General features: G+C 41.2%; 1 pseudogene across 1 annotated transcript; it reads right to left on the reverse strand.

Moving 5' to 3' along the window:
• Nucleotides 1-12,400: 12,400 nt before the first annotated feature.
• LOC307050278 (septin-2-like) lies at nucleotides 12,401-13,465 on the reverse strand (annotated as a pseudogene). Its single transcript has one exon. The product of its transcript is annotated as a septin-2-like (transcript).
• Between the last annotated feature and the right edge of the window lie 1,565 nt (nucleotides 13,466-15,030).

Consider the following 15,030-nt stretch of genomic DNA (forward strand, 5'->3'; position numbering starts at 1 on the left):
CACCAAAGCAGTGCAAGACACAGTCCTATTTATGCTGAGCTTAAAAATATCAGTAGGAAGGCAAGACGTACACATGTGAAATGATTTGATAAGGCAAAGCAAAAACTAATTAAATGCTAAAAATATATGATTCAATGATAAATGTCAGTGGAATTTCAGGAAGGAGAAAGGTCAGTGTAGGTTAGAGATTTTAGGGGTAACTTTTAGAAAAAACGATATGGAACTAGAGCTGTATCTCTAAGACCTAAAAGAATTTAGAAGTTGAAAGGACTATAATTCCTGGAAAAGTGACTACTAGCTTCCTCCTGCCTCTGACCCTTACACATAATATTCACTATACATAAAATATATGTTCTTGTGTCTCCTACTTTCCCACCCCACCCCATCCCTATCTAACTCTAAACTAGATTTTAGGTACAAAATATCATTTATTCAGGAAGACCATATCTGGTTTCCCAGTATAGATGTAGCATCACTATGTTATCATAGTGATTCATAGTCTCTGAATTTTATTACACAGTGTACTGTTGCAATTTTTTAAAATGCTGATCTCTCTTACTTGGGTGTAAGCTCCATGAGGGCAGGGACTGTCTTGTTCATTGCAATATACCCAGTGTCTGGTACTTATGATTCATGAATACGTAAAGAATTAAGAGATCATATGAGCCATTACTCTTATTTAAAGGAGCCAATGAAAACTAAATGACATAGGTTGCGCATAAAGGTGTAATGGAGCCGACACTACAATCATATCTGCAGTCTTCCACCCAGTGTTCCTTCTGCTCAAATGTGATGCCTCACTGGTATCGCACAGGGAAAGGGATGCGGCAAAGGAGAAAGTCTTCCAGAGGAGTGAATGAGAAGCGTGAGAGATCAGTGCTTTTCTCGAGCACTCGACTTTTACAACAAGGGACCGGCGTGATGCATTAGGTGTATTTTCTAGCATGCATAGTCGTCAGCCCCCACCATCACCTTCAGACAGATTGCCCACCATCTTCCTTTAATACTTAAATCTATTCCATTTTACCTGAGAGTACAATCTTGTTGGTCTTGCTACTGTTTTTAGCAGAAATCACGTTTATATAGACCTTTAGTACAATTATTCAAAAGTTCTCCAATATTTATTCTTATAGCTCATTCAGTGCTGTTCTTTTATTCCACTCAAGAATAAAGAAATGTACCTGGAGATAAATAGTTCTGAAAAAAAACTCTGTTTTTCCCAGCTTTACTGAAACATAATTGATATATAACATCATGTAAGTTTAAGGTGTACAAGGTGATGATTTGATGCACGTTATATTGCAAAATGTTTACCAAATTAGGTTAGATAAAGATTCTTCACCTCACATATCAATAGTTATCATTTTGTTGCCATTATGGATGGTGAGAACATGAAAGCTCTATTCTCTTAGCAACTTTGAAGCATACAGTAAAGTATTGTTATATATCGTCACTGTGCTGTGCATTAGCTCCCCCAGAATTTATGGGAAGTTTGTGCTCTTTGACCAACATATTCCTGTTTCTGCCCCCTTTGCCCCTGGCAACCCGTGTTCTACTCTCTGTATCTGTGAGTATTCAATGTATTTAGATTCCACCTACAAATGACATCAAACAGTATTTGTCTTTCTCTGTCTGATGTATTTCATTGAGCATAATACCCTTAAGGTCCATCAGTGATGTCACAGATGGCAGTATTTCCTTCTTTTTTATAGCTGAGTTGTATTTTACTATAGATACCTATAGTAAATTATCTATATAGATATAGATATCTACATCTATTTATATCTATATATGTGCATATATAGATATAGATAGATATACAGATATAATTCACATCTTCCCATCCTCTTCTTCTGGGACTCCAGTGGTACCTAGAATGTTTCTCTCAGTGGTGTCCCATAAGTTCTCTAGGCTTCCTTCATTTCTTTTCATTATTTTTTCTTTTTTCTTTTCTTGATGGGGCAATTCACGGATCTCCATTTCTTTGGGGCCACTGAAAGTTTACTATGTTCCTTTGGTAGTCCCATGGTTCCCTGATTCCTTGTGATCCTCTTAGCCTTGCATTGGTGTCTGTGCATCTGAAGAGCACTCCTCTCTTCCAGACTTCTGTACTGACTTCTGAAGGGAAATACCTTCTCGTGCAGGTGGCGGCACACTGGAGCCTGCTGTGAGCTGGGGTCGAGTGCTATAGGGCACCAAGGGCAGTGGCATGTGGGGACTCCAGGTCTGGGGAGGCAGGCTGCGTTGTTGGGTCAGGCCACCATGTTCACAGCATCGAAAATTGTGTGGTCCTTCCGGTGAGTCAGTGGGACAAAGGGTGCTTGAGCCCTCAGTAGTGCCTCCAGGCCCAGTGGCTGTGGACCAGGTCTGGTGGTGGTGGTGGTTGGAGCTGTGATGTGCATATGCTCAGGTGTGGGGACTGGCTGCACCTGCCTGGCAAATGCTGGCAGGTACTACGCATAGCGTTTGGGGCCAGTGCCAGCAAGGGCTGGCGTCAACCACAGGTGCACTGGGAGCTAGGGGACCCTGGCTGTCAGCATGCAATCTTGTGTTTCAGGGCCTTCCCATGGTAGCCAACAGCAGTGGAGTCCAGCAACAGGAGTCAGGTTGAATGTGCCGCCATGGGGGTCACAGAGTCCTGGGTCATCCGCCCGTGTGGATCCCCAGCTATGTGAGACGGGTGTGGGATGGAGCAGGGAGGGACTCAGGTAGCTGGCTTCCATGAACATGAGTGCTACGGGGCAAAAACCAGGGAGATCTGCAGAAGGTCCAGGACATCTGTGCTGGCCATTGGTTTCCTCCGTGGCAAAGCCTCCTTGTCCTCTGCAGAGCAGGTCACTGGGAACCAGGCTGCTTCTGCTGTGTAGCTGACGTTGACAGCCCTTGTTCTTCTTCCTGTTCTTTGCCTTCCCTGTACATCTCAGCTTTGCTGGTCTGTGAAGGGGGTGAAACCGAAATGGGTCCTTCCTGAGGTGCCCCCAAAGGCTGGGACAGCTGGTCGCTCACCCCAGGCTGCCCTTCCCAGCAAGAGGCTCTCTTTCAATCTGGGGAGGTCCTTCTTGGGTCTGAGCAGTGCCATCATCGTGAGGACGAGATGTGCAGACAAAAATGAAGCTGTTTGTCTTTTCTTTTGGTGTGGTTATTTTCAGGTTCTTTGGTTCCACCGTGCTGCTGAAGTTTCTTGAGTGGGCTCCTAAGCTCTTGCAAAACTGTTTTATTTGTGGATAGCTGCCAAACGGTTGCTGTTTCTCAGGGATTGGAGGCTGGGGGCTCCTAACCTGCCATTTTGGTGACATCACCTGGCTTTTTCTTTTAAAACAGAATTCACACGTGTGAAAACTTAGGTCACTTGAAATTTGGAAATAACTAGGAATTAATAAAAAGAAAATATGTGTGAAAATATTGCAAGTTTGGGGGCTTCCCTGGTGGCACAGTGGTTGAGAGTCCGCCTGCCGATGCAGGGGACACAGGTTCGTGCCCCGTCCGGGAAGATCCCACATGCCGCGGAGCGGCTAGGCTCGTGAACCATGGCCATTGAGCCTGCACGTTCGGAGCCTGTGCTTCGCAACAGGAGAGGCCACAACAGTGAGAGACCTGTGTACCGCAAAAAAAAAAATTTTTTGCAAGTTCGAAGTGAACAAAAATATTAGTTTTTCTTTTAGGTGTGTCTGAAAAAGTCTTTTGAAAACACTCTGTGTTTGTAGAAATACTTAAAACAATTCAAAAAGAAGTAACTCAAGTGAAAATACCATTTAAGCAGAGTGGGAAGGAGCAAGGACAAATTTCAAGAGTTTAGAACAGTATATGAAAAACCCAAAGTTTTCATCTAAATACAGAAACAATGTGTAAATGTGCCAACATGTTCAGGGACTCTTCATATCTTACACATGCTTTTCTTTCCTCTGTTCCTTCCATTCACAGAAACCTTACATCGATGCTTCATCCCTTAGGGAGAATGCCATGTCACCATGAACAGAATTGCAGGAGGGAAGAGAAGTGGGATTTTGAGACCCCAACAAAGGGACTCACATAACAGGAGAAGGGAAGAAATAAGAGCCTGATACTAAATGACTTCCTTTTTCAAACTGATAAAAATGTTCACACTTTTCTATTTCCTATTTTGACCTAGAAGTACTAAAAATAACTAAAGAAAAGCTACTCTGCTCATGGAGTTAATGTGACTGAAGGCAATCCAGCTCTTTTCTGGATTCTTAAAGAAATTCTTTCTAGGCGATATGATTTTCTCTTGGATGAACAAATCAGGCATGCCCAACTGTCATATACAACATCTAAGTGGTGTGTATCTGTCTGGGGCACAGTGGATGGGAGTGGAAGTCAGGGCCGCCTGGAAATGAGGACTCGAGTGCTCTTGACAAGACACGCCCTTGGTGAATTTTCCCATGTGCAGGTGTAAAGCATGATGTTACTCAGACCAAAAGATGCTGAAATCAGCATCAAGCATTAAGTTCATGCCCTCCTTTACAGAAAAAAGAGGAGGGATAGGATGGGATGAATTATGTGCCACGAGAAGATTGTGATCATACATGGTGCCTAAAAAATGCATATGAAGCAAGGTGGTTATTATGTCCAACCTGAAGTGTACAATGGCAATGCTAACTAGTTGCTACATGCCTCAATGTGTGTGTTCATTCTGAAAGAATTCAAGGAAAACTTGCTATACCCAAGGCGTTATAAAAATCCTCATAGGAAAAACAAATATGCACCAAACAACGTGACTGATGGCAGATTTGTGATCTATAAAGTACTCCCTGGTCCACATTATTTCCTCTCCAGAACTAGGACACGTACTTTGAAAGCGGCCTTTCTGTTTAGTTTATTTACACTCTCTCCTGCCCAATTCCCATTCCAATCAGCACACTTTTTAAGAAGCTAGGAACAGCTAAAAATGAAGTGTACGGGCTTTTTAGAAGGCAGAGAGAAGTAGCAGGCTGGGAATTAAAACATGCACCAAAAATTCAAAACTTTGTTTGTAGATGTATTACCATGATCCTTTTGGTTGCAAAAGACAGAAACTCAAATAGATCTACTGTAGACAAGAGGGAGAATGGACTGGTCTGCTGAGTCCAAAGGAAGGGTTGAACCACTAAGAGCAGGGAAAATGGGATTGGCAGAACCTCGGGGGAGACTTGACCTATGACCTCAAAGGTGACAGTGTCATCTTCATCTCTTCTGGATTGGTTTCTCTCAGTGTGTTTTTCATGCTCACTTCCTTTATGTTGTGGAAAACATGAACATTGATTATTCTTATTTTAATATTCTATGGCTTGAACCACAAACTAATTACCCAGGTTCAAAACCCAGAATAAGTTTGATCAGTTTCCTTGTAAACCAGTGACATGGGATGATCAAGGAAAAACATAGCAACCGTCACCGGAACATCTTGGGTGGAGCTGAGGGAGACACACTTCCTCAAGGAAAACAGTCCTGATCTGTTGGACCACTTGTTGCACATCAGTGCTCACTGTGTTAGTCGGTGTCCCTCGTAAAAAGATCCATATAATGAGTCCTTGTGCTTTAAGACCCGAAAAGGATTTCTTCCCCCAAAGCAGGTTTCTATTGGACAATGAAAATGACAGAGCCCATCATACTTCCTATTTTTGCTATTGCTGCCAGAAAGTGTAGAATTAAATTAAAACATACAGTTCAGTAACCAACTTACTTCAGGTTCATGGAAGTATTTTCCATTGTTTTCTATAACGTTTCTTACTTTTTTTCAATTATTATTATTTTTCACTGTCCTTTTCCTTGCCTTTTAAAAAATAAGTCTTTTGATTTTTTTGGAAGCAGATGAAGACCAATAAATAAACATGTAATCCAAAACATTGGTCTCATGGGCCCTACACTTGCTAATACAGTCCCCTCAAATGAATGCTATGGGCCATTTAGTATAATCTTAAAAGGACATGGAAAATTCCCTGTTAATAAAAAAAAAAAGAAATAAGCCCAGTTCATACATACAGGGAATAGATTTGTGGTTGCCAAAGGCAGGGTGTAGAGGTGGGTGAAATGGGTACAAATGGGGATCAAAAGGTACAAACTTCCAGTTACAAAGTAAGTAAGTCCTGGGGAATCTGATGTACAGCATGGTGACTATAGTTAATACTGTAGTGTATTTATATTTGAAAGTTGCTAAGACAGTAGATCTTAAAAGTTCTCAAAACAAGAAAAAAAATTCATACCTCTGTGTGGTTAAGGATGTTAACTAGACTTATTGTGGTGGTCATTTCCCAATATATATAAATATCAAATCATTACCTTGTATACCTGAAACTAGTATGATGTCACGTGTCAATTACACATCGATAAAACAATTAATTAAAGAACATTGTTGGTTGGGTAGATACATTTGAATAATTCTAACTGTTTTGATTTGGAAGTTTCAAGCATTTTACTATTTTTAATTACTGACCCTTTTGCGCTTACTCTTCCCCTACTAGGCCTTCCTGAAATCCCCTCACTTACTCCAAATGAATAATCACTGTTTTTGAAGAAGCATAGATATCATCCCTCTAATTGTGGTATTGGGAGAAGTCTACATATACCAGCAATTCTCTTCCAACAGAAGAAAACAAACAGTTTGCCCTATAGGAGAGGACTCTGTGCTTTGGCTGTCGAGGAAACAGTAGTGACAGCGGAGGACAGCCGAAGGAGGGAAAAGCAGTAAAAGCAGGAGCGGACAGTGTCCTGGTACATGCTGGTCCTTCACATCATGTGCTTACTTTTATTGGTTGACTTCCCCTTGTAAATGACTGGAAAGATTTACTGCTTCCTGCTTTCCTATAGTCAAGATAAAAAACATTCCTTGCAAATCTCAGCTGGTGGAACTGTATAGCGATGAATGGAATGAAGTTAGTAGATTTTAAACGGGAGGCAAATATCTTCCGATGCAAAATTTTCCCTTTTTAAGAGTGTCAGTAATTTGTGGTTTCCTTTGTTGAGATGCACAAAGAGAACTGTGTAACAGAAAATATTAGACACCCTCTGGCTTGTGATGAGTGACTAGGTTTTCTCATAATTTACTAGACCTTAGGTTTTTGCCTCCACAAAAATGCCATTAGACCCAAAAAATGAAAGAAAGTTTCTCTGTAACATGGATAAAGTATTATTTGGGTTTGTAACATAGCTATCCATACAAATTTCCACTAATTCTTGATGATAAATTTTTCAGTGAAGCCTTTGGGGCAGCCACGTGAAAGTTAGCTCTGTGGTTTGGAGCTAACTTTTCTTGGGGGGAGGATCATTATTTTATGATATCACTGAGGGAGATTGCGTTGAATGAGTAGAGAAGAGGGTCCAGAATAGCACCCTAAGGATGAACAACATGGAACACCCACAAATAAAAAGCAAAGGAGACCAAGTACAGCGGCCAGCTAGTTGGGAGAAACATTTGAAGAGAGTAGTATCAAAAAACCAAAGAGTGTCAGGCACCTTATGTGAAGAAGAGAGATCAAGAACCACAAGAAATGAAATGTGTAAATGTGGCATCTTAAACTATCTAAAATACAAAGCACCAGGCTTCCCTGGTGGCGCAGTGGTTGAGAGTCTGCCGATTCAGGGGACACGGGTTCGTACCACAGTCCGGGAAGATCCCACATGCCATGGAGTGGCTGGGCCCGTGAGCCATGGCCGCTGAGCCTGCGCATCCGGAGCCTGTGCTCTGCAACGGGAGAGGCCACAACAGTGAGAGGCCCGCGTTAAAAAAAAAATAAAATAAAATAAATAAATAAATAAATAAATAAAGTAAAATACAAAGCACCATTTTCCCCACAAAATTATGTTATAATCTAGTATAGTGTGTTACAATTATATTAGATAATAAATTTAAATTAACAGACAACATACTCTGAAACACATTCGTGAAAAGTAGTTTAGTTATTGTAGCCTAACCATCCCCAGTTGACTTCATCCAGTGAGTTGAGAAATTGCAAAAGATGAATTTTCTGTTTCAAGGAAATCTTGATACTAACAAAGGCTGAGAGGAAATTCAAAGTAAGACAATACTGAGACTTCAAGTAAAGGAAATGGGGAACCTAAATTGTACAGTACCTGCTACCCGCTCTTGACCTGACTGAGGTCTTCCACCCCTACACACGCACACTCGCAGGCACATCCCGCATAGTCAAGATTGCTGACAGGATGCATTATGGGCACAGGTAGGGGCGGAACTGAGGTGGCCAAATTAGTTAACCAAGAAGTCACTACATTGTCAAGGAAGTGCTAAGTAGCTTTCCATATTCCCCTTTCTATGTTAACTGGGTCATTTAGCTATAAGTTACTAGACCATGAGAAGCCACATCCAGAGCTGACTCAAAAGGTGTATATATTACCCAGTATCTTGGCTTAGAAAGAATGCCAAAAAGATAAGTGTTGCATTTCTTATTGTAAATAGGATAATTTCTGATATTAGGTAGGAATATTTTTGGAAGGGTATATATGGAAAAAAATGTGCATGTCAAAGCATCCTTCTTTGGGAGACTTACCTATCACCTTCCCAAGAGTCCTGATGGGTCATAGGACCAGGCATATAATCTATGCTGGAGCATTCAGAGAATCCCCAAACTCTATCAACAGCTGGCTCAGAGAGGATTATGTGATCTAAGCAGAGATAAACCAATATTTTTTCCTAGGATTGTCTAATAAAATTAAGAAGGAAAAAAAGAGGAAAAAAAAAAGAGCAAGAGAGAGTGTGAGGGGAGTAGGAGTGGTAGAGGGAGGGAGGGAGAGAGAGAGAGACAATAAGAGAGAATCCGTGTGCTGAACTTGGTAACGAGGAACGTGGGTCCAGGCTGCCAACGGCTATCTACATGCATATGAAAATAAGCCATAGAGAAAAAGCAGAGTAGAGACACTGAGAGAAAGAGACAGACCTGACAATATTATTTTAGTTCCTGGATTTCCCTGGGCCTGAAGATTCTCCCCTAGACCTCTGAGTGTGGTAAGCCAGTGAATGCTCCAACTAGTTTGATTTGACTTTCTGATACTTGTGTGTAGGAATTTTTAATGTGACCATGCAAATCATATCAGACACAGATAACAACCACTGGAAAAATACAACATAGTCCTACAGAAAATGTAGGAATTTCAACTCAATATCAGGAAATGTTGGGTAAATTATATCCGCCCTAATACATGAGCAGAAACCTGCAATTATGCCCCAGGCTCTTAGCTACATGTAATGAAAGGAAATATACATTCATTTGAAATTAATCACTTCCATTTCGAGCAGTTAAACGGTGGAACCATCTGCTATTCATGGGTCCAGGAGTTATTCTTTGTAATGCTCAAATGTCATAAGGATATAAATAATATAAAATGACAAAACTCACTTGTTCAAACAAGGATTAAACTATAAATATATATGTCCATGAGCTGTATACACATTTACGACAAACACTGGAAAACAGAAAAAAGCATATTCAATTTTAAAATACATCTTCTCTGTATTTGTCAGAAAAGCTTAATCCAAAATCAAGTGTGATCATTATAAATCTCTATTAAAACTTCTGAGAGCTTTCTAAGCCATGACCCAGATGAAGGCTCATCAGTCTCTTCAGTGACCCAACAAGCAGGGGAGGCATGAGGAATTTCTTCATGCCTTGAATAATTCAAAGGTAAAGGAAGGCCCTGCAGGCAGAATGGACCTCATATATGGAAGTGCTTGCTTCTACTTCTATATTGTTTCACCACCTGCCAGTAGAAACACACACACACACTCACACTCACACACACACAATTTTCTTCTCTTGTTTCTCCTCTAGGATGTCCAGAAAAGACTGCAAAGCTCATTTCCATAAAATAAAAAGGTTTTGTTTCCTGACTCCTTATTCCACAAATCCCAATTTCTGTGCCCCAGTTAAGGCCGTCATCCAAAGGCCTCGAACTCTTGAAAATCTAAATTATTCTATCTTCCTAGAACATAACTCTGACTCTAGGGTTTATGTGTAATGTAGTCAATAAACACAAGGTATTACTGGTTCCTCAGGGCGGAAAATACCTGTAGGCAACTTAGCAAAGGTAATTACTGTGTCTGTCTTTATGTAGCTCTTTGAGGAAAAAACACCTATTGGGCCTTTGTCATTGGAACAGGTATGCTTTTTCTTTAAGATGTCATACTTATCAGTGATCACTTTAAATTTCTTCTAACTGATCAAATTCTTTTTTTTAAATATCTAAACAATAGTGCTTTATTGGTAAAAGGTTAGTTTCAATGGATACAAAATTGCTGTGTAAAATAAGTTTTCAAAATACATTTTTTATAGGTAAAGCTTATCTCTTAGTAAAAGAGCAATTATCTATTAGCAAAAGTATTTAGATTCGGGCAACAAAACAAAAGGGAATTTAAAAGTCTTACAGTGTCGGTCCACCCACACCCCCATAACCATTAGGTGGCAGCTAAGCACTAAGTAGTAGTTTTACTATATAGAGCTTACACCTACCACTTTCAAGTGCTGCCACACCCCACCCCCTTTTTTTTTTTTTTGGCAGTATGTGGGCCTCTCACTGTTGTGGCCTTTCCCGTTGCGGAGCACAGGCTCCGGACACGCAGGCTCAGCAGCCATGGCTCACGGGCCCAGCCGCTCTGCGGCATGTGGGATCTTCCCGGACCGGGGCACGAACCCGTGTCCCCTGCATCGGCAGGCAGACTCTCAACCACTGCGCCACCAGGGAAGCCCCCCACCCCTTTTTAAAACAGCTTTTACTAGCATAGTTATTAAATGACAAAATAACCCAAATAACTAGCCTTGCATGGAGGGGCCCTAAGGTCATGGAACATTTTTTCTTGGTAAAAACTGTACAATGTACCTAAACCTATAGCTCTTGACCATTTGCAATTACCCAACAGTGAAAGGGCAAAGTCAGGAGAACACCCAGTGATTTTCTGTAGTACACCTTAACTAATATATTTCAACCATCTCATTTTCTTTTCTGTCTGTTGAATACAAAACCCCCTCCTCGTCCTTGGAGTAATAAGCATTGTCTCCATTTTAATAGAGCAAAATGAAAACACTGAACCAGCACCTACTCCCTCCAGATCTTCTGTCATCTGTCACTTTTTTGGGGACCAATTTCCCCACGTCAGTAGAAATGCTGAAAAAAGGCAACCCCAAGAGCATCAGCGCCCCTTTGAGTGCACGACAGGGAGACCAGCTACAAGGACAGGGAAGGGCCAAGGCCACAGAACACAGGAAACCAACCAGGTGTGGCTTCAACTGGCGGCACCCGTCAGCCACCCCCGGTGCAGACCTGAAACAGCCTTCATTCTCACACGGTACGTGGAAGGAAAGGACAGTGGCTGAAGAAGGACTAGACAGCCTGCGCACACAGAAAGATTACCGCTATTTGCTTGAAAACCATTCAGGAAAGCATCAGTTAAAGGGACGCCAAATCAGGAAAACCTGGCAGGCATTTTGGGCTCCACGGGGCTGAGGCCTCGGGGCCACCCACCCGAGGACCCTTATTTTCGCTGCTGAGGCACGTCTCCTATACCTGCAGTTAGAGAAAACACATTAAAGTGCAGTATAAAAATACAAAAAGGCTGGTTTCTGCACAGATCAATTGTTAATTTTCCTTAAAAAGTTATTTTTTTAATTTAGCTGAATAAAAATAGTTTATTGACTCTCATTGTGTAGGTAAGAATCTTAGTTGCAACATGAAAACTGCAGCTCATGGATACTTTGATTTTTCATGGCAAACTCTACAGAAAGTGGCTTGTGGCAAGTTCTGTGCATAGACCCAAGAATCCAAAGACTTGTTAAAAACAAGTTCACCGCTAAAAGCCTGTTTTTAAAAAAGCTATTTAAGTATAAACATGTATCTCACTGGGTAATTCTGTTTCGTTTGGTAAACAGATAAATGTGCAGATGGATTAACAGTATTGAGTTATAGCAGCAAAACGGGTTTTAGGTGTTGTGCTCAAACAAAGCAAGACAGCTAACCAGGTGCCATGACTTGGTGAGAAATGGCCTTGCACCAGGGCAGCTCTCATCTTTCAGTGTCACTAGGTCCATGTCTCTGCTACTCAGGAACATTCTGGGAAATCTGAATGTTTTAGAAATAAATCATGATTAGTCAGGCCAGCCAAATCAAATTCAACTATTAACTATACATGCTGACTGGTCCCTGGGGAATCAATTCTAACATTAAGGGTCAGTTAAGATGGACAAAAAATGGAAATGGAAAGTTAACCTCACAAAATATAAAGTATAACATAATAAAATATAAATGTTAAGGTACTTCATACAAAATAACACATCAGAAGTTTTTAAAAAATTAAATTCTCAGGCACAGGTACTGTAAAATGTGGATAGGCACCCCTCCAACAGTCTTGAAAACACGCAGCTGTGTTACTTGTCAGAATGTTATCTTGCCAAGTGTTTTCTCACACATGGTGCCCGTGGACTGCGCCATCGCCATCCCCACCCTGCATCTGCGTCTGCATCTGCGCCTGCATCCGGGCGATCATCTCCTGCATGCGGCGGAGCTCAGCTTCCTTTTCCAGCAAGATCTGGTCTTTATTCATGTCCTCATTTTCCACTTTTCTGCCGCCTCTTTTGAGCCTCTCGGATCAGAAGTTTTCATAGTGAAGGTCCTGGGTCACCTCTTGGAGATCTTGCATGTGAGTGATGAGCATCGTCCTCAGTTTCAGGAAGTCATTGTGCTCTGGGTTCTCCACCTCCACGACGCCCCACGGGTAGAGGCGGCCTCTGACTTTCTTGCCTTTGGCTTCAATCAGCTGATTGGATCCAACCACAGAGAATGGGATACTGGCCTTGAGAAGTCTAGTCTGCTCTTTAAAATCTTCATCTTCATTTGACTCTGCATCAGGTAAATGATAGATTTTGATGTTATGTTCTTCAATTTCATCCAGAATCCTCTTCAGGCACTCCCGCTCCTTCAGCGTGAGCGTGTCGGCTTTCACGATGACAGGCACGATGTTCACCTTGTTGTGTATCGCCTTCATAAACGGCCACATCCAAGGGCTTAAGTCCTGTTATCGACGATGTGCCGTCTGTTCAGACCACTCTCATCGTGCAGGTACCGTTCAAACTGCTCATCGATGTAGGAGATGATTGTCTTAAAGCAATCCCTGCAGTTGATGGCGTCCCCGTAGCCTGGTGTGTCCACCACGGTCAGCCGCAGCTTGACCCCTCGCTCTTCAATCTCAACAGTTGAAGCCTCAATTTGGACAGTTCTTTCAATTTTCTCTGACTGATGCTCTCCTTGTGTCTGCGTCTCCAGGTATGACTCTTTCTGGGTAGAGGTCAGTCAGGAAGAGGCTGTTTATGAGAGTTGATTTTCCGAGACCTGATTCACCAACCACCATTAGCGTGAATTCAAAACCTTTTTTCACTGATTTTTGATGAACTTGATTGGGAAGATTTGCAAATCCAACATAGCTAGGAGTTTCTGGATTTATAAACTGAGTTGGTTGTTGCTTAGACATCTTTAGTGAAGTTTTGTCAATCTGTCGCGGACTCACCGAAGAACAAGCGCCAACCCTAACTGATCAAATTCTTACTATGCTTGAACTACCAGGAAGCTGAAAGCCAGATTTATAGCACCTTCTATTAAGCCCTGTGTACCTCTTTGTACAGTAACAGTTAACGGTTTGGATTGTATTCACCTGGAATTCATATGTTGAAGTCCTAACCTTAGGACCTCAGCATGTCACTGTAGTTGGAGACAGGGCCTTTAAAGAGGTATTTAAGGTAAATGAGCACCTAAGGTACATGGTTGGTTCTTAATCCAATACAACTGGCATACTGACAAGAAGAGGAGATTGGGACACATACACACACAGAGGGAAGACCATGTGAGGATACAGGGAGAAGATGCCATCTACAAGCCAAAGAGAGAGACCTCAGAAGAAACCAACCCTGCTGACAGCTTGGTCCTGGACTTCCAGCCTCCAGAACTGTGAGAAAGTTAATTTCTGTTGTTGAAAACTCCAGTCTGTGGTACTTCATTACAGCAGCCCTAGCAAATGAATGAACCAAACTTTCACAACAGTTTCACAATTTCCCCACTCAATTTTTCTGTTTCCAGAGATGCTTATTTTAATCTTCATTATTGTAGAAACCCTCATAATGTTCTTCCTCAACTTTCTGAAGTGAACCGATTTTGTTCCCTGTACCTCAGTGTGTTGACATTTGAGATTGTTCACCAGCAGCCTTAAGTCCTTGAGTTAAATGCGTGAATAAGAAGTACACAGTGTATAAGATTCTGTGTCAGGGGTCATCAAACTATAGCTATGGACCAAATCCAGCCAACTGCCTATTTTTGCATAGCCCACAAGCTAAGAATGGATTTAAACATTTTAAATGGTTATTATGTAGGTACCCATATAATATCCTTGATTTTGCCTATTGGGCCACAAAGTCTAAATTATTTTCTAGTTGGTTCTTTACAGGAAAAATTTGTAGACTCCTGTTCTATACCAGAGAAGTTTGACCAAGTTGGGATGATAAATATAAACAAACTAAAATTTACAAACGTCTGTGAAATAAAACAGTTAAATATATATATTGTATCAGTCATTTCATAGAAAAATGTATACATATATACTCAGAATTAATCTGAAAATAGATTACATAAAGTGATATTGTATATGTAACAGAGCAGAGGGTCATGTAGTATATAGGGTCAGGTGACATGGGGTTTTGGATATAAGGCTTTTCTCTATGTATCTATTGCAGGGACAATATTTATGGAAAAAGAATTTTCCGTAGTTAGAAAATGTCTCTGGTGGTCTCAAGGGTAGGTTAGAAAGTGAACTGGGACAAAGTTCACTTTGAAAAAAGGATTGAAATCATAGAAGGAAAAAATAATATTTTTCTACTTTCTTTTTAGAGAAGCAAAAAAATTCACACTATTCTTGCAGGTTGGAATGGGAGATGAGATTTTTGGATAGTTCCCATGAAAATATAATACATAATGACAGCAAGAGTGGTTGCGTGTAAGAATGGGGGACTCTCGCTTGGCAAAGAATAAGATTTTCTGCTTTCTACA

This window comes from Hyperoodon ampullatus, assembly GCF_949752795.1.
Source record: "Hyperoodon ampullatus genome assembly, chromosome: 3".
Classification (NCBI taxonomy): Eukaryota; Metazoa; Chordata; class Mammalia; order Artiodactyla; family Ziphiidae; genus Hyperoodon; species Hyperoodon ampullatus.